Raw genomic sequence first — 20,630 nt, 5'->3', positions numbered from 1 at the left:
TTCAAGATCTCCAGTCTAATGCAAGCTCAAGTATATCAAACAATATATTCTCTCCTCTGTTCAGATAGTAAGAGTCCAAAAGGTGTATATATTCCACAGCTTATATGTTCTTCACTATGTCTCCATTATATCCAGGTCTATCAAATATTATCAAACTCCAGTCTCCTCTTTCATATGATAAAGTTCACAATCACATCAAATATATATTCCAGCTAACAATGTTCTCCACTATATTTGTAGTAGGTCCATGGCCGCTTCCCAGAAAGTATCAATAATATCATACAAGGGTACACTCCTCCTTACAGATCATCAGATGGTATAAACCCAAGTGAAGTTGTGAACTACATACTGTATATACATTTACATGTTAAAGCCAGTTTATTCTTTAGTTTTTAACAATGGAGCTCCATTCAGAGCTAGAGTTCAACTTCAATGCATCTGCACTGTACTTGTAGGCCTATCTATAGTCTACTCTATAGATCCAAAGTATAAAAATTGCACACATTGCCCAATCAATTCATATCTACATGTAGCCGCCTCAGGCTCAGAGCCGACAAACAAAGACACGTGGAACACCCAGCACATGCCTGGTAGAGAGAGAGGGAGGGAGGGAGGGAGAGAGAGAGAGAGAGAGAGAGAGGGAGGAGAGAAAGAGAGAGGAGAGGGGGAGAGACAGAGAGACAGACGGAAAGAGAGAGAGAGAGAGAGAGAGAGAGAGATAGCAGATGCATGTCTGGTAGGCGCAGATATGAATATTCAGGATTAATTGGACCGGCTTAATGCTGTCCCACCGGATGCTAGTATCCCATTTCATCCAGACTGAAAGCAATTAGCACTGAGAGAGAGAGAAAGAGAAAGAGAGGATGCACGACTGCTTGGCAAAGATATGAATATTCACTATTCAAGATTGATTGGACAGTCCCACCGGATGCTAAGGATCCCGTTACATTCAGAGAGACAGAGACAGAGAGCAGCAATTAGCTCTGGGAGAAAAAGGATGAAAGCCATGATGAGTTGGGGAGAGACAGAGAGAGAGAGAGAGATATAAATATTCAAGATTTATTGGATAGGCTCGCTGTTGTCCCAACAGATGCTTGGTATCCTGTTACATTCACAGACTGAGAGCAAATTTGGCACTGGGAGAGGGTGAAAGAGAGAGACAGAGAGAGAGAGAGACAGAGAGAGACAGAGAGAGAGAAGAGAAATGGGAGCCACGGGGAGAGAGATGAATTCTGAAAGATGGATAAAAACAAGAGTAAGGGAAAAGAATGATTTCAAAAGATATCCATGAAGACATACTTGTAGGGCAGGGACTTGCATTTTTTTTTTTTTTTACTTTGTAGGTCTAGAGCAAGACAGATTTGTTTGTTGGTTTTTATCCAATAAAACGCTTTTCTCTTCTTTCTTTTTTATCTTTTGCCTTTTTGTTTAAAGAGTGGTAAATGTACATAAATGAGAGAGGTAGCAAGAGAAGAGAGGAGAGGCAGGAAAAGTAGAAAGAGAGAGAGAAAGAAAGAGGGAGAGAGAGAGAGAGAGGGAAGAGAGAAAGAGAGAGAGAAAGGGGACAGCAAGAGAGAGAGTGGGTAGACTGTAGAGAAGGACAGAGGGGCATATTTTGGTATTAGTAAGGAAGCAATCACCATCTGGTGAGTGATCAATGGGAGACAGATGGACAATACACAGACACACCATCTCATTAGCATAGATGCATGATCAATGATAGTCTGGTATGAACCAGACCCAGCTGAAATCAATTACATGTACAGTATGTCTCATAAAACAAAGATGCATGCTCTGAACCATTAACCCTTACTGTACTGGGCTATTTTGAGCACCTCCTGACTGGGGGGGGGGGGGGGGCCTGGGAGGCCCCCCCCCCTATGATCTCGGCCGTCGGATGTCCGATGAACACGAAAATTTGCGTGTTTGTAGATATTTGCGTAACGAACAAGATGGTGTAATTAGTTTTTTTCGAATATGCAAATTTTTGTCGTTATAGCCTAATTAATTATGCAAAATGCTAATTTTATGCATTTTACAGAAAATGTGTCAAACTCCACTTTTTGAATGTTGAAACTCATTATTCATATGTAACTTCTTTTCTAACACAAAATATTTATTTTGATGTAATTAATAATGATAATTTATGCAAATTTGATGCGATTTTCAAATATTTATTTTCTTATGTATTTTATTGTTTTTTTTATTTCTTATTATATCTATTGTTTTTATTTCTTATGTATTCTTTTGTTCTGGAATACATCAAGTTACTTTGAGAAACATATAAAAGCAATTCGATATCAATTCATATCACCCACTTAGGAAGGAATACATCTAAACCTGTATTCACATTTCTGCTTGTACATGAATATATGCAATTATAGCATATTTTTGATGACATGCGCATACTAATTGTTATGTAACACCTCACAGGTATATCCGATTGCGACGAAAATGGTATCAAAACGTGCGTAAGACTTGAGGAAAAAAAGTCATGAAACAACAATTCAAAATTTCAAGCGGTTGCGGCGCAATCTCCGAAAATGTCGAGGGGGGGCCTCCCAGGCCCCCCCCCCCCCCCCCCCAGTACAGTAAGGGTTAACCCAAAATACAAAATATATCAAAGCAACAAAAAACATTTGAAGGTATAAACAGATGAGGAATATGAAGAAAAGTAAGGGTAATAATACCCTGCATATAAAAGACACACTATGAAACCAAGTACGGTAGGACTAATTGTGTTCCGTGCGTCCCATTCTATGCGAGTGCACGTGCAAGCGTTAACTACTCTACTGTACTACTACTACTCACTAAGTTGGTATTCAAATTGCAATATCTTTGTGTAGAAGTATTATTTGAAGCTTATATTGTTAATAGATATAGCAACATACTGTAGCACCCCTTTACATCACGAGCTAATAATTGATTAATTAACTTTCGTTCCCTTTCTAAATGAGTAATTATCAATGATGTACATGCTATCAGTAGCTCCACAAAGGGTCCTGTTACATTACTTTAAATACATAAACAATTGCATAACAGTGTATGTTTCATAATATTCATGAATTGGAAAGAGTTTTAAGGTACTATGTCCCCCCAAAAGGGGACTTAACAATTTCTTTAAGTGGGAAAAAACGATTATTAGTTGTCAAATCAACTTAAGTGGTACCAATTAAAGTCAGTAATATAAGTAATAATTCCTGCAAAGTTCTACAGAATATGATGTTGGCTGCAAAAGGGACATAGTATAGGGGGAACACCACTATAATATAATCTTTCCATTCTGAAGATCGAAAGGACAGATACACTGAATAGAGCGACACTGCGACAGTGTCATGCTTGCATGCTTTGCTTTCTAAAATAAGCTTTGCTGGGGCATATGTTGCATTGTCCCTTCCCTCAAACTGTTGCTAGGCAACAAAATAATTCATAAACACTCATACATGTACTTCCATAAACTATAAATAGTTTCAATTATTCCAGGATGAAATGATTTGCACTGTTGTTGAAAACATTTATAAGAGAAGAAAGTTCATGTTGGTGTAGTTTGAGTTTTTATACAAGTACATGAATCCATGACATAAAATTAATACAGGTATTTGAATATTCTGTCAGGGATCCATTTAATGTGTATTGTACTTTAAATAACCTGTGAATTACCATTAATAAAAACAATAAAATAAAGATGTACAATAAGTCCACTGGAATTCAGAAAACTTCATCATTCATGCATAGAACGATTGAATGATCAGCATACTTTTCTGCTAGCCTAAACAAGCAATTTAAATTCCTAAATTCCTTCAATTGAATAGATTTGGTAAACATAAACATAAATAATCAACGTGATATTTTAGAAAATATTGAAGTTTACACAAGGGTAATAAAAGTATCACTTCCTTGTGTAGTCTATAGTCTAGACCTTGTCAAAAGGATGTATACACATAATATTTTCAGGTTTATTTTCTATGTTTGCCTTAAGATTGTATAGGCCTGAACATACACATGTAGTATGTGTACACATATAGCTCCTTGGTTTAGGAATCAATATTTTATGTTTGGTTGAGTCGAGAATTTAGACTTGAATGAATAATGAGGGGGGGGGATATAATACAATGTACATGTACAATGTAGTCTAACTTCACTTGACCTTGCCGATTACAATTTCATTGTGAATGAGGGGGGGGGGCATTTTATCTTGTTGCAAATATAAACCATACATTCTACTCAACAGAACTGTAAATATAGTTGAACTGACCAAGCTCTTGATCTACAAACACTTGACATACATTCAATAGCTCACTCCTATTATAATTTTGCCCTATTTTTGGCTTTAGAATAAGAATTGGGTGGATTCAAAACAAAATGCAATCCATTCTTAATACAATACAAGAGGAAAAAGGTACAAGCCTGAATAGAAAGTTTCAATAACAGGAACTATCAAAAGTAGGTCGGTATAAATTAGTATTTTGAAAGGGATCTGCGCAACAAAGGAACCTCCAGGTCATTCAGATCAAGTTCAAAGTTAGAGAACTATTAAAAAGACATGTTCCATTTCTTTGGGGTTTTGAGCTTGCTTGTAGTATGTACTGTACTTCCGTTTCAATAGACTTGACCCCCTACTCCCCCCCCCCCCTTCCCCTTTACATCCACTTCCTCTTCTTTCATATCTGCAGAATGTATTTCCTTGTATAGGCTACACCAGCTTTAATAATGTACATGTAAATACTACAGATACAAAGTTGTGCAGTCTTCATTCATTTCACAAGAATCGTGATATTGTGCGCTTTCTTTATATCTCAAACTGAAATGTTCCGGTATCTCAGGCTGCAATAAAGATTCAAAGTAATCCTTCATCTCAACCAAAGTACATGTACATGAACAGTACATGTAGGATTGTTATTGGCACTTTACAATTTTAATATACAGCTGTTACAGTACATGTATTCTGAAAATAATAAATGGAAACAAATAATAATAGTAATATAGTAATGATAATAATAATAACAACATCAAAAACAACAACAAACACAAAAAAAAATCTATAAAGTTCTCCATTGCATCAGCAAAACAAAGAAACAGCAAAGTTCATTCAAAATTCAATATCAAATATATCAAATAACCTTGTAGTTGCACATGATATATTTTTTTTAATTTTAAAATCATGTCTACGTTCACAGTACATTAAAATATAGTCCTAAAGAAAGAGAGCCTACATGTAGATGGAGTTGTATGTAATTTATAGTTAATTACTAAATTATTCATACCCTAAAAGAAATGGTACTACTTACATGTACGTGTACAAATTACAAAACAGAATGTATCCAAATCCAAGACCTCTTCCAGTTCCAACTTCCACAAGAGTTTCAAATTTCCTCTGGTCCAAAAATAAAACGCATTTAGCAAGCCCAAACAAACTCCAAAGCTAAGGATCGAGACTGATTGGTCCAAGTCTTTATCACCCAGTTCCAAATTCACAAATGATGATGGGCCATAGATTGTTAACTTGCATCCAATCCATTGACAAATACAACATTGAGTCACTGAATTAAACCACCAAAAACCTCTTTAAAATTATACATGTAGCCCTGGACTTGTAGGTGTTCTTGAACTTCCGACACAAAAGCCTTGGATTTTCACAGTGACCCTCTCAAATACAGTGCTAGAGTGGTGTTTATTATTTGGTTTGTGTACACATGTTAATGAAGTAAATAAAACACTCTAGCAGAGAGGGGAGGAGGGGGTACATGTATATTTGTATCTGTAGTCTAGACTTTCAGACCAGTGCTCAAATATACACAGGGGCTAAGAAAACTATTTAATCACATTTAATACGTTGAAATCACCCTCTACTGAATAACTACATGTATGTACATGTACATGTACCTTACACGTACTTATGTACATCTACATGTACCTACATGTACAGTGTATGTTGGTTTTTCTTCTTTAAATAATTTAAAAGTTTGAATTACCTTCTAAGAAAAGTATACACTAGTTACTAATGTATTATGAGAATCCTTTGAAAATAGTCAATGCAACATTAACTTCAAAGAACAAAGCATATTAAATTTTGTAAAATGTAAAATATACCCATTAAATACTTCTTCATGAACTGTAGGCCTTTATACAAAAGTCAACAAGTTTCTAAATGTTGTATTAAAAAAACAGAGTTTGGGCCAGATGTACACAAATGAGGAAAGAAATTAGGTTGAAACAGTTTACCACATGCAGAAATCAGGAATTCAGATTTTCCAGAAAAATATGTACAATGAAGTGTGAATTATTCAAATTTACCTACACGTACATATAGATTTACCCATTAAAGAGAAGGTTGAGTTCTGGGAAGAGGTGAAAAATAATTTGTGAGCGTTATCATTCTTATAATATTATGCAAGTGTGGAAGAACATCAGATAAGACATGTTCCCTGAAAAGCATGGCTCTTCAAATGCCTTCATATTCTAAATATGTCATGTATGATGTAACATCGTAAAAATCCAGGGTAGGATTTTTACGCCACGTGTTCGTGTAGTCCCATATACATCTTTCTGTGTACAGTGTTCGAACTTTACCAAGACTTGGCCAAATTTCTTACCATTTTGATGTTTCCAGAACCTTGCAATACACACAAATTCTTATATGCTACATGATCAACCTTTTCTGGTCGATTCCACACCGTTTCTTTCACAATGCAATCGCATGACCAGAACTCAACTTCATCTTTAATAAAGAATTTTTTAAACAGCATCAAGATTACTATGGGGTCTTTGAAATCAGACTACTCTATGCAGACAAGCCTGGGTATAGTGCATTACCCTCATCTAATAGTGTAAACAGTGTCTTTGTTTACAGATGAACCAAAAGGGTTTATGATGTTCCTACAGGTACAGACAGTACCTTGTTCAGGGTCCCGTTTCCATAAACTTTTTTATCAATAACAAATGCTAAAATTCTATGACAAATTTGCTCTCAGCCAATCAGATGCCACGATTTCTAGCAGTTAATGTACATGTAACTTGTCATTGTGATAACAAGTTCGAGGAAACTGGGCCAGGGCCAAGGTCAATAACAGTTTGAGGACATAATGATCACATTTGTGTATCTTTTGAAAATGAGTAAACTCAGAGTTCCCACACTCAGTATTTTCAATGACCAGAATAACAAAAGAAAGAAGAAAAAAAAACATACTAGAAATTTAATTCGTCACGAAGACGAATAAGGTGGTCTGTCTTCAAGTCTTATAATAGATTATAATATTTACTATATTGAAAAAGGGAGAAGTTATATAGACATGTAAACAATGATGATTATGATGATAATGATCTTGATAGTAGTGATTATGATGATGATGATCATGATGATGTTGATGAGGATGATTATCATCATTATGATAATGATCATGATCATGAGCGTGATTCTGACATCTTATCGGAAAAATGAGGGATGATTTAGATAACATATAGTCTCAGCGACAACATACTAAAATTTGGGAGAAAAATGTTGAATAACAACCGAGATACTGGTCAATACACATTGTCATGCAGATTCATGTTTTGAAAACAGTGACCTCCCATAGACATAACACGCAAATATGACAAATTATGCATTGCCGCCTTTAATCGAATATTTTACTATGATGACGTCATCTTAATGATAATATATGACAAATTTCTGATAGAAAATTATCTCAGCTACAACATATTAAAATCTGGGTGAAAATCGATCACCGATACGTGAGATAATCTCAATTAAACAAAGACAAAAATGACGTCATCAACAAAATACATTTTGTTGAGTTTAGATGTCAATATGTTGACTTTGTTACACTTTGTACGAGTCAGGGTGGTATGAAATCATATCTCCAACTCATGCTTTCTCCAACCATGATATAAAAATTGGGGGTCGATGGACTATCTGAAGAGCTATTTCGATTTTTAAAATGGCATGTTTTTGATGAAATTTGCATTATATTGCCCATAGCAGCACGCGCGGAATTTGAACTTTGACGCACGCTCACGGCCTTATTAAAGGTCAAGAGTGACTGAAATTGATGTAAATTGTCAATTACGTCAAGAGGAATCCAAATCATGTAAACATTTTGAATTTGATGTTTTCCGCGCGCTGTGAGCGCGCGCAATGCGCGCGGGGACACGTACGGACAGAAAATTTTGAAATGCTTAAAATGACCTGATTCGTACTCTCGTTTAATAGTTAAGTGATTTTGAGCTTTTTTAAATTTTGACGCACACGTACGCGCGCGTCATGACCTTTGTGTGACCTTTGATGACATGAGTTGTTGACCCTTGACCTGAAGTATATGTGATATGAATATGAATGACCTTTGCTTATATGCATCATGAAGATATGATGGATAATGTGATTTCACAAAATGGCGCCTGGATGACGTCACAATGATTTGATGACCTTGAAAATGTTCATGTCACGTCTCATGACAATGACCTATGACTGTGCCAAATTTGAATAAAATTGACGAAACCGAACTTGAGTTATCCTAGGCACAAAAAAGTGTAGGAAATAAATAAAAATAAAGAAATAAATAATAAAAAATTGACATGCCTCCTTTAATCGCAAAAATACGCCATAATACCTTTGTCAAAATGAAATATTGTGGAACTACATTTGTAGAGAATTGTCTAAGCTAGATCATATCAAAATTTGGAAGAAAATTGATCAACATTTACAGAGATACAATCAATTTTCCAGAAATATGCTAACGTCATAATATGCAAATTGAAATTTTGATTTGGGAGGCCATTATGATGACGTCATGAGTTAATTGAGGGTCAAATGAGACATGAAATCATATTTCCAATTCATACTCTATCAAAATATGGAAAAAAAATTGGGTTCACCTTGCATCCTAAAGCGCTACAATGAATTTTGTATAGGCATGTTTTTGCCCATGTATGCTATGTATTACAAGAGCTTGCACGCACGGAAATTAAAAACGGACGCTAATTCCGTTATTAATGGTCAGAAAAAGGTGAACAAGGTATCAAAATGCTTGAAAAAATGTGCCAAATATGATGACAGAGAAAAATTGGCGATTATATGTTGAAAAATACCACTACGCGCGAAAACGCGCGCGCATGCGCGTGTGCGCGTTTTTTTTGCAAAATGCTTAAAATGGCCTGAAACGTATGCAAAATGAATTTGAGACGATTTGGAGCATTTTTATTTTTTGCGCGCGCGCTAACGCGCGGACGTACGCATGCGCGCGCGTTTTTTGACCTGAAATTGACCGGACGGATATTGACCTTAATCATGATATATATTAATAAGAAATGCTTTTCCGTTAAAAAGATATGATCATGAGTTGAAAGTACCAAAAAAAACACAAAATGGCGCTTGGATGACGTCATGAAGACTTGATGACCTTGAAAATGTTTCTGTCACGTCTCATGGCAATGACCTATAACTGTGCCAAAATTGAACGAAATTGATCGAACCGATCTTGAGTTATCATCGGAACAAAAAAGAGGGAGAAATAAATAAAAATAAATAATAATAAAGAAGAAAGAAAATTCTGACGAAATCAATAGGTGGTCTGTTGATAACAGACCACCTAATTAGACTGTTTCTTCATCAGGTTGATCTTTGGACTATTAAACTTCACCGCCCCCCCCCCCCCCCCCACATCCAAAAAATATGAAATACCGGTACAATTAAGTTCCCAAGATATTATCATTTTAAAAAATATTCAGGCCTATCCCCTGATAATACCAGTAGCTACCCCCCCCCCCCCCCCCCCCCTTTAACATGGGCTTGTAAAAAAATATATACATGTTTGTACTGTATAATGCATTATTACATATTAATACAAATCTTTTATTTAAACATACTTTCTGCATTTGTAGAGGATACTTCTTTTTAAATGAAAAAAAAAATTATTCTGCTTTATAAATACCACCTACAGTAGGCCTACATGTACATTAGGTGTGAAAATAGCCTGTTTGTGCATTTTAGTACAGTATAGGTAAAGATGTCCATTCTGGTACCAGTGGTCCTTAATCTTTGTTTGAAACCCTCTACATGTATAACATTGACAATGGGCACAGAGACTCTCAGTCTAAGGGTCTTGAACCCTAATTACCATCACAATGGTTCTAAAAGATTTCCGAGCTTGGTACAGCTGCAAATAGCCTCTATTCTAGGCCAAGAACAATGGAGAACAGGGCTTGGTCCTGCACTTGGTTTACAGCTGTTGGACCCTTTGTTTGGGGTATCATTGATTTTGATGACCAATATAATGATGCTAGTTTAAATACAAGAGTGCACTATGTTTAGGCCATTAATAACTTAATAGTTTAATATAAAAAAGTTTGAATTCAATACCCACACAAACATCAAGACAAATATGACAACCATCCTGATACTCCTTGCAAATATGTTTGATTTACTATTAAACCTGATATTTAAAGCCTACAGGTACCTGCACTAGTTTGGCCAGGAGGGATTAGACCTCCCTGCATGGTCACTGACAGGTGGTTATCTCATCAAGTCAGCTCTCAATTATAACATAACAGTGAGATGTTTGAAACCAAATTTATACTTAAATAAGTGCCTCGATACAAATTATTTCATGGCACCCCCCCCCCCCCCCCCCCCCCCCATGCTGGAAATTAAATATTGGCACTGTTGAAAAGCAAACAGATTTATTACCGATTTTGGTGAACACTATACAAAATGAGAAATTATCTTGTTTATTCATATCATTGTAGATCTACAAAAATATACTAGTGAAAACACCTGCTATTCCACTCCGGCTTATTCAGATTTCTATAGTATCCATGGTAACCAGGAAAAACATTGCCTCCCCACAATTGCTTTTTAAAAATGGCTCGTCGATACCTACAATGTCCATGGGCATACTGTATACGCTACACGTAGACCCTGAAAATCTATCACTTTTTTGTGTGTTAAAAAATGCTCATAAAGCTTTAATACTAAATCTATCAAAAGCACTGCACACACTTCATGCACATGTTCATGATCTTCCTGCTAGCGTATTTGTTGAAGGTTTTTTTTTTTTTTACCTGGCTCTTGAAATCTCAGAAATGCAGTCAATTGTGCAGTCAGGTTCCAGATCTATCTTCAATCTTCTTTCTACCTCTAACAGTAACAGCTTTTAAATCAGGGCTTTCAACCCTCCTGCATTTGGAGGGAGTCTCACGCCACTGCGCTCATTTTCCCGCCGTCCAACCAGCTCATAGCGGGAGACTTCTGCAACCACGCCTTCCCGCAAACGATGCAGAATCTCCCGGTTAATGAAAAAATCTCGCGCCAAATGTGACAAATGAGAATCTCCCGCACCAAAATACAAATGACCTATCAAACGTGCTTCTTTCCATTGTGGTTCGTTTGATTGGTTAACAAGGACATGCCATTTTTTGGAGGGCTTGAGTGGGGGGGGGGGTGTGTCAATGAATAATGATTTCAAACTTCAAAGTTACAAAATGTATATACTGCTTTATCTTTAATCTTTTTTTCAAACTACAAACAAAGTTTGAAATTCAAAGTTTAAAAAACATCAAAATCATTTCCATGAATACACTGAATTTAGCTGCGCTCTCCAACAAAAGAAAAGTTCAATTTTTAACCTAAATTCCAATGAAAATAAATTGCAATGGTAACAACAAAACCAAATTGAATTATGATGAACCTTACCATTTTCACAAATAATATTCTTTGCATATTTTCCAAGAAAAGATTGCAAAACATTGGTTTGGAAACCATGAAGTAAATATCACATTTTTTTGTGTCATCTTGACACAAACATAGCAGGGGCTTATCCCTGGCATATATTCATTTTCACCATAGGCTGTTATTAAATGTATAAATGCATACTTGTAACAAAGTAAATATATGAATATATATGCAGTCAAATATTTCAACATTATACCCTCCACCTACATGTATATCTTGCCATTATGTTGTTTATATGCATGCCATATACTACAATGCTACTATGTTGCAGTCCTCTTCTTTTCCTTTCTTTTTTTCTCTTTCTCCAAGCTCTCTATCCTCCTCTCCTCGTTGCCTATTCCCTTTCTTCCTTTCTTCCATTTATATGTATAATTGTATTTATGTATTCGGGCGTACCCATTACAAGTTCTGCTTATTGGGTTTTGCGCCTTCTTCCTTGTAATACTTGTAAGTTCTTTAAGTGTTCCTACGTATAAATTGTATTGTTTGAACAGATGTCAAATATGTTGTCAAATTGAATGGAAGAAAATTAATGTTCATTTGAATTGAGAAAAAAAAAGTTAAACTCGTGATGGGAAAGTCGCTGCTATTTTTAGTGCTTACATCATGAATACATGTATGGCATCGATCGACACGTGGGGAAATTCCACTCAGTATCGTTCTTCAATTTTTTTTTGCGCGATGATCAGAACCGGAGCTACGAGCAATCGAAGATTGACTAAATATTCAAAGCGTCGGATTTCAACGAAGGAACTTAAGTATGGTTTCAAATTTGATATCTCTCGATAGAATATTTGTTTATTTACCTGCATATGAAATATCTACATGTAGGTGATTTGATTACCGAAACGATGTTTTTTAGCTCCAAAACTTTATATACATATTGACTTGTGTGGCTAAGGGGGGGGGGGGGGGGGGGGGGGGGGGGGGGGGGGGGGGGGACCAAATTTTTTTTTTTTTTTTTTTAACATTACACTATCGTTATTTAGCTTTTTGTTAATCTAGGGTGATGATCTTGGTATTATTTTTGATACATGTATTTTTCATCCTCTTTCAAATGGTACTTTTTTTAAAGGCGATTCAATCAATTCTATTTTTTTTGTTCACGTCCCTACGATATATCATACTCAAGTCTATACAGCCGGAACTTTTTTTCTTCAGGAAATAGACCTCTCTTCAAATTTTATTTGGGGGATAAGGAGTGTGGCAAGGTGACAGTCACTCTTCGTCTCTTGGCTGCTTTTTTGTCACAATTTCACATAGATCTATGTCTACGGCCATAGACTTTTTTTCTAGGCCTTTTTATTTTGGTGACAGTCAAAACATTTCGCCCTCACAGTTTAGCAAGTCGCTACCAAGGACTAGTAGTAGATCTAGTAGAAGAGATCAAGTCGAAGAAAGCAAAAGTTTAAAGTAAAAAATGGGGCGTGACCATTATAAATATAATTGACCCCCCCCCCCCCCCCCCAACCTAATTCTACTCTCTCTCTCCCCCCCCCCCCCCCCCCCCTTCCCTCTCCATTTTGGCAGAGGGGGCGGCCCGTGTCGACAACACTGAAATACAGAAAAATGTTAACCGTTACAATTTGACACAGCACAGCACACCATGCACCACGCCACGGTCAGCTCAGGGAGGCGTTCGTACACTACTCCAAGCCGAGCTAAAGCCCCGGGAAATGAATGCTCAAAACCGGTGATTTACTCGCACAACACACACTCCCCCGACAACTGCACTGGGCTCACCAACTCACTTGCTCAACGATACACATTTGAAGGTTCCAATCTGGTCTAAATTACCACAAAACGGTAGATTACTTAATTCCTTAACATAAAGCATGGAAATATATCACTCCTGACGTTCTAAATATGATAAAATAGCGTCATATTTACCTCCATGTCAGCATGAAATTGTTCCATTTTAGTCTCCTTAGATACGAAACGCTACTGACGAGATCGCCATTTTCAGGAAATGTTTATAGACACGTCCATTTTTGAAAGGGGGGCGGGCTGCTTAATTGATTTGAGAACAATATTTGAAAAAGGGATTAACAAAAGTATTTAATCATTTATCCATTTAATTTCCTTTTAAATAGGAAATAATATCGCGAATTTCTTTTCATAAGAATCGAAAATTTCATGGAAGGTTTCCCCAATTAAATTACTTTGTATCATTTCTAGAACTAAACACTATTTTGTCCCTCTAAACACAATAAGTTTTAAAATCCCTTACTAACTTTGTAGTCGACTGAATGACATATGTTTTCTCTACTTCGCCATGAGATGGCTCTCTTACTTTTTAATGTCTCTCACTCAACGAACTATCGGATCAGAAAAAAGGAGAACTTTTACATTTTGTAAGAATTCTTAAAAAATTAATTTGTTGTAAATTAAAAATCTTTGGACATTCCCTGTCCTTCTTTGTCTGGTTTTATTTTTATTTAATTTTTTATTTAGTTATTTTTTCATTCATGTTTTCCTCTTTATTTTTTGAAGGGGGTGGAAAGGGTGAGGGGGATTATTTATGGTGGATTCTTTTGAGAGCGCAAGGCACCCGAGTGGGGCGAGGGGCTGGGATGCCCTTAAGCCATGCACCCCCCCCCCCCCCGACAAACTAGTATCTATGCCCATTTTCAGACCCTCAACAAGGATCCACCACTATTAATGTTTGAGAGTCCACCTAAAAAATCCTATGCATGCATGTTTTTAAGATATAATATTTGCCAATAAATGTACTCATATTAGTGTATTATTATAGGCGTGTGACCCAGACGATGGGGCGGCGCAGGGGTCTGACCCAAAGCATGCTAACAAAATTACTTTAATAATATTAAAAAATGTTTCCCTCATAATAAGTCTGGCCATGAGTGGTCTATATACCTCTCTTTTTGTTATTGTTTTATACAAATATACCAGAAGCCTAATAAAAACTATTTTGTTTACCCAGAGAGGTAATCAGCAAAAGTCTTATTCGGGAATTAAAGAGACATCATCCCTCTGGAGAAGTGTTTGCTCCTGTAAAAGTATGACGCATCAATTCTTTGTTTTAGTGCTTTTCAAGATCATTAAGTTTCGAGTTTCAAGTTCAAGCCTATTTGTCTTTCTTCCAACATGAATTTAATACAATTTAACCAATTTATAACATGTGGAGTATATAAAAGGAACGTTTATAAGGAACAAGTTCATATAATGCGTTTAAGTGAAGAAATAATGAAAGACGAGAAGACCTTAAGAAAATCTTAACTTGTAGAGGTCACTTTTTTTCTTTCTTTTTGGCACTCGAAATTTTTTTTCCCAGGGAAAGGGGCCCCCTGGATCCGCCACTGGTCTATCAGAACACCGTTAAATCATATACCAAAATCAAAAGATCAGTATAGGCCTAAGATTTTGACGATGATTTTCACCGTGTCTTAGAGATTGTAGGAATAGCGCCATCTACAGTTTGCACTTATTGCTTATATTTGTCAAACGGAATGAATGCTTTGCCATAATGATCACCCCCAAAACAACTTTCTCGGCAGGTATAATGAGTGCAATAAAAGACGACGAGGGAAGCTGAATCAAAGACAAAAATAAGAGCAAACGAGTACTTGACAGAAGGGGGAGAAAATGACTAAAAGAGCAACTCTCCCAGTTATCACCCCTTTTTCTACTCCCCCCCCCCTTTTCACCATTGACATTCGACATTTTTTAGGGAGGGGGGAAGTGGCGGATCCAGGGGGGGGGGGGGACCCGGAAGGCTCGGCCCCTCCCTGGAAAAACACGTTAATTTTACCTTTTTTTGGAGATGGCCCCCCTCCCTCCCCCTGGCGCTCAAGAGGGGGGGGGGGATGCAATTTTTAAAATTTTAGAAGACCCCCCCAAAATTGATGAATATTTTCCATTACAATCCGAAGGCAAAAGAGAAGTCTTAATGTCAGAAGTTTTTTGGGGTCTCGGGACACCCACGCCCATCATAATTTATAGAGCCTATGCAGTATGCATTTTACACACATCGACTGACAAGGATTTGTATTGGGCCCAGGCGCGTACGCAAGGGGGGGGGGGGGCAGTTCCCCCCTCAATTTTTGTGTATGTGTGTGGAAAACCCTCACCTCAATTTTTGTTGTGTGTGTGTGTTTGTGCTAAAGGGTGACATAAAAAAGTGACCTTACCCCCCTAAAAAATAATGTGTTTTTAATTCTTTTTCCCCAGGGGAGGGGGCCCCTGGATCCACCACTGATGTAAACTACCTCCCCCCCCCCCCCCCCGTATGACAGTATTTAAAGAGCTCTCGAATGCAAAGCCTTTCAAGGGCCTTTCAAGAAGAAAATACAAAGCACAGGATTTGGTCTGTCTATGACACCCCCTTGAAGCCTCTTCCATTATGCTGCCCTTCGTTTTCATGATTAAACACCTCGCTTGCTTTCTTTGCCTCTCAGCACGGTCGCGCCATTGCCATACCTCAAATTTTGCACAAAACAATAGGCACTATTATTATTTTGATGGAGGGATTACTTTGTGCAACACAATGGTTTTGCAAAATTATACATTTCCAGTCTTCATTATAGCTCTATGGCAGCCCTTTAACACGGGTATACAATTTGAAAACAGTGACGGTAAATAATATAGAAGCATTTGTTCATCTACCATGCATATTCCTGGAATGGTAAATACAATGTGGCATAGTTTATTTATATAGCATTATAAAGAGTAAATAAAGCTTCTCTTCTCTTCATTTATATACATATTTCCCCCCCCCCCTTTTTTTGGGGGGGGGGGGGGTTGGTGTGATCACTATACAAACAAGGTCAATGTGAGTGATGATACTAAAAGCCTGTCTGAAACAGGTGTTACTTCCCAGACTTGAAGAAGATAACAAACTTTTTTTGGAAGAGCAAGAAATGTCACCCCAAAATGTAATGTCTTCACCATGTTCACATTGTGCAAAAATGATTATAAATGTGTATGTATAGTAATAGATTTGTATCTCTCCTTAGCGCCGTATCTAACAACGAAAAGCAAGAAATAAACAAACATACGCATAATAAAAACAAAACATCAACCTTCTCTTGCTTTCCATAAAACAAAATGTTTTATTGGCTTTAATAATTACGTGTTTAAGATAATAAAATCTTATAATGAATCATGAACAACTTTTCTTTTGCTTTCCAGAGATTATTTAGATTCACTGTGTAAATTTAAAAAAAAAGGAAAAGAGACCCCATTAACAAAACAAAAAGACAAAAACAAAAATCAAATTAGAGTCTGTAGGCTTAGACTATCTAGAGCGCTGTTCATCTTGCGTGAAAGAAACGGTAAACCAGTGCAATGGTGTGTTTACACATTGCTTGAGGGAACCGCTAATTACAGCATGAAAACTAACACTTTGAGCGCATTATTAGCTCTTCAACCTTTTAGTATACCAAGCTCGATTTATAGGGCTTCAAAAGCATTCATTTCACCCCCCCCTTTCTCTCTCTCTCTCTCTCTCTCTCTCTTCCACTCTGTATCTCTCTCTCCCTCTCTCCATTCTTCTCTCTTTCTTTTTCTCTCTTTCTCTCTCTCTCTCTCTCTCAGATTTTTTTTCTCTCTCTCCCTCTCTCTGCTTTTTTTCTTCTTTCTCTCTCTCTCTCTCTCTCTCTACCTCCTCTCTGCCCTATCTCTTTCCTTCTCTTTCTCTTTCTCTCTCTCCCTCTACTCCCCCACTCTCTCTCTTTCTCTCTCTCAGTCTCTCTCCCTTCTTTTGCACCGAGTTAAACCACAGGCACAGGTGCATAATAAGAATTAAATACCATACTAATATCATTAGACGATTGAAGACATGATTTGAGAGTACCATGCACAATTTCAAATCATTATTTGCCCGCGGTCCAGCTTTTGAAACAAAAATATACGCCACCATACACTTGTGATCATGTAAATTGATAAACTTTGCGTCGCCGCCCCGGCCCCCCTCCCATTTCTGGTTATTTCCTCGACGAGGATAAATGACAAAAGAAGAGGAAGGGGGTAGAGCTCAATTCTTGTGTACCACTCCACTTATTGGTGAGCATTTTCATTCATCCCCCCCCCCCCCCCCCCACCAACCCTCACCCTCCGATCCCCATTCCTAATAAATACCAGTACCCCTATTCCAAGTTATTATCCTCTAATCACAAACTTCAAGAGAAAAGAAACCCCCCTTTTTAAGGAAAAAAAACGTAACCCGGATCCTGTGGTTGAGCTTTGCCCCGGAGAGTTCAAGTAGGATCAAAGTAACATTTTTTCGCCGGTCCATCGTCATAGAAACGTGAAGCCGATCGCTAATGACGTCATAATTTGTTCTACCCTCTTGTGAATGCGTCCCGCGCGCGACGTCGTGGGAACAGGTGTATTATTACTAAAGAGATACCAATAGTACAAATGGCTTGATGATACGTGTAGCGAAAAACTTCGATCAATAATTTATTGATCCGAGGTAAGCTAGTTCCAGGATCTTGATTTGGGTCTGTGTGTTTCTTTTTATTGATCTCACACCCCTTTCATTCGTTGTCTTCGTTTGATAGGCAGACTTTGGACAAGCAACGCATGGCGGAGTAGTAGGGGTTGACTAATTCGGAACACTGGTGTGACGTTTTGGAAGAAGGGGAATTCGTTTACGCTTAGTTTCCTCAACGCGTTCAACACAAGCTGTAACATTTCAGACAGGTTACCGCCTATAGGATCAGATTATAAATGGATTAATCAAATATTATTATTCTTCATCCAAAACAACAGGAATACCGTTGGAGATAACAGCTCAAGAAAGTGTTCGATTTGAATTCGACAAGAAGTTTAGGGGGAGTCGAGAGAGAAACCGAGAGGTAAGCATTTTCAATGTAAATCTATATTACAAGTTGTAATGAGTGTTCTGTAACTCCATGCCATGTCCCGCTGGCCTGGCAGAGATACGGCTGGGTGCAGGGGCAGGGATCGCTTGGAACGAGATGTTTCCAAGCGACACATGCACAGAAAAAGAAATGGAGGGAAGATATTAGAGGAACATATTTTCCCCCTCTCTCAGTAGCTTCAAGTCATAATGCTATATTATTTAGATGTTATTTTTCTGTCTTGTTGGTTAGTCATGTGAAATGAGGCAACACAAATTTACAGGACACCAAATTTCTTGTAGTTGTCTAACAACAGAATTCACTCAGAAGAAAATTGTACTGTGATTAGATTTCAAATTTCTGCTAAACATAGATCAGACTGTTTTATATTTCCTCTCATTGTTTATTATCCATTGTATGCCAACAGGCAACATCAAGTACTGATATACAGTATATTTCAATTTAATCAGTTATTACTTTGTTATATTTTGTATTTTAGAAGTAAATGTAGACAATACATTCACCACACGTCTAAAAAAGAAGCAAAAGTTTCTGTTCTGCCATGCGGAAGTGGAACTGTACAAAATTTGTGTTGAAAATTGACCAAAATAGCACATCTATGTTCAAAAAAAAAATCACATTTCAAAGAACATGAAATCCCCTCATTAAAAAAAAAATATGGACAAGAAATTACTATCCATTTTAATTGCCCTAATGTTACATTTGTAATCATCAATATTTTGTATTCTACAAGTAAATGGTGAAAAATTACCGGTACACTTGCATCACGTACAGTAGCAATACTACCATCTCTTCTGCATAGTGTACTAGTAGAAGTCCATATAAGTAACTCGCATACTCTGTAAGTGTAGTATAACTCTTGGCACCTTGAAGGAGAAAAAGAAATTAATGTTGGACAAAGTATTTTCATTAATCTCTTTTATTGAAAGAGATCTCTTCACTCATCAGCCATTTTAATCCTTTAACCCTTTAACCCTTTACAGAGGGCATGAATGCAGCTGGATTATCCCTTAAAGGGAAAGCAACCTTGTAGTAAACTACTCTAGGGGAAAGCAGGAAAAATCTGAGAAGCAAACTGGTGAAAAGTTTGAATAGAATTGAACCAAAAGACAAGAAAGTTATGAATATATTGAAATTCTATTTTAAAAGCCAATTCTTCTTTCGATACATGTAGCAACATACAATTACTAGTCAATCATCATAATGTCTTTGCAGTTGCAAGTTCTGTGCATGTGGGAGTCTAAAAAAAATAAATATTTGGAATACAAACTAAAATTTGATGACCCTTTTATGATTGAAAGCAAAGGACGGTTAGTTATCGGAAGCTCTGTGCACTGCCGGTGTCGGTCTTCAACAAATGTTATTACTACACAAAATGAACCTCATACATGTGCAGTGTAACAGGTTGCCCAACTTTAATTGAAATGGTTTTTGTTTAAGGTCATTGCCATGGTAACTGTCACCAGTGAGTGAATGCACAAGGTCAAAGTAGATTTGTTTGTTGATTTTACTATTATGAGCTTTTACATTGCACAGGCAAGCTCCAATGACCATGACAGATTGGTATAATTGAGTTTTGAAAGGACGCATGATCAGAAATAGTAATAGTTTGGGTATTATAAAGAAGTGTAGATATCAGCTCTTGCAGAAAATGAAGAACCAAAAAGGTATGATAGAGAGAAGAAGGAGGGAGAGAGAGAGAGAGAGAAAGAGAGAGAGAGGAGGAAAGAAAGATAGAAATACACAGAGAAATAGAGAAGAGAGAAAAATAGAGATAGAGAAGAGAGAAAAATAGAGATAGAGAGGAGAGAAATAAAGAGATATAGAGAGAGAAAGAGGAGATATAGAGAGACAAAGAGAGATGGAGAGGAGAGAGAGAGAGATAGAGAGAGAGGAGAGAGAGAGATAGAGAGGAGAGAGAGAGATATAGAGAGACAAAGAGAGAGAGAGAGAGGGGAGAGAGAGAGATATAGAGAGGGGAGAGAGATAGAGAGGAGATAGAGAGGAGAAAAAGAGAGAGGAGAGAAAGAGAAAGGAGAGAAAGAGAGAGAGAGAGC

The 20,630-nt window shown here is 37.1% G+C and overlaps 1 protein-coding gene across 2 annotated transcripts in view; it reads right to left on the bottom strand.

The window, feature by feature from the left end:
- LOC583722 overlaps positions 1–13,721 on the bottom strand; it is a 39,374-nt gene extending 25,653 nt beyond the window's left edge. For both annotated transcript variants that reach the window (XM_030993312.1, XM_030993313.1), the window contains exon 1: positions 13,616–13,721. The gene's annotated coding sequence lies outside the window, so the exon portion shown is untranslated. The remainder of the gene's footprint in view (positions 1–13,615) is intronic.
- Positions 13,722–20,630: the final 6,909 nt, after the last annotated feature.

Source organism: Strongylocentrotus purpuratus, unplaced genomic scaffold (genome assembly GCF_000002235.5).
Source record: "Strongylocentrotus purpuratus isolate Spur 01 unplaced genomic scaffold, Spur_5.0 spur5_scaffold_20, whole genome shotgun sequence".
Taxonomy (NCBI): domain Eukaryota; kingdom Metazoa; phylum Echinodermata; class Echinoidea; order Camarodonta; family Strongylocentrotidae; genus Strongylocentrotus; species Strongylocentrotus purpuratus.
Note: the sequence above shows the minus strand (reverse complement) of the source record. Positions and strands in the feature narration are given on the sequence as shown.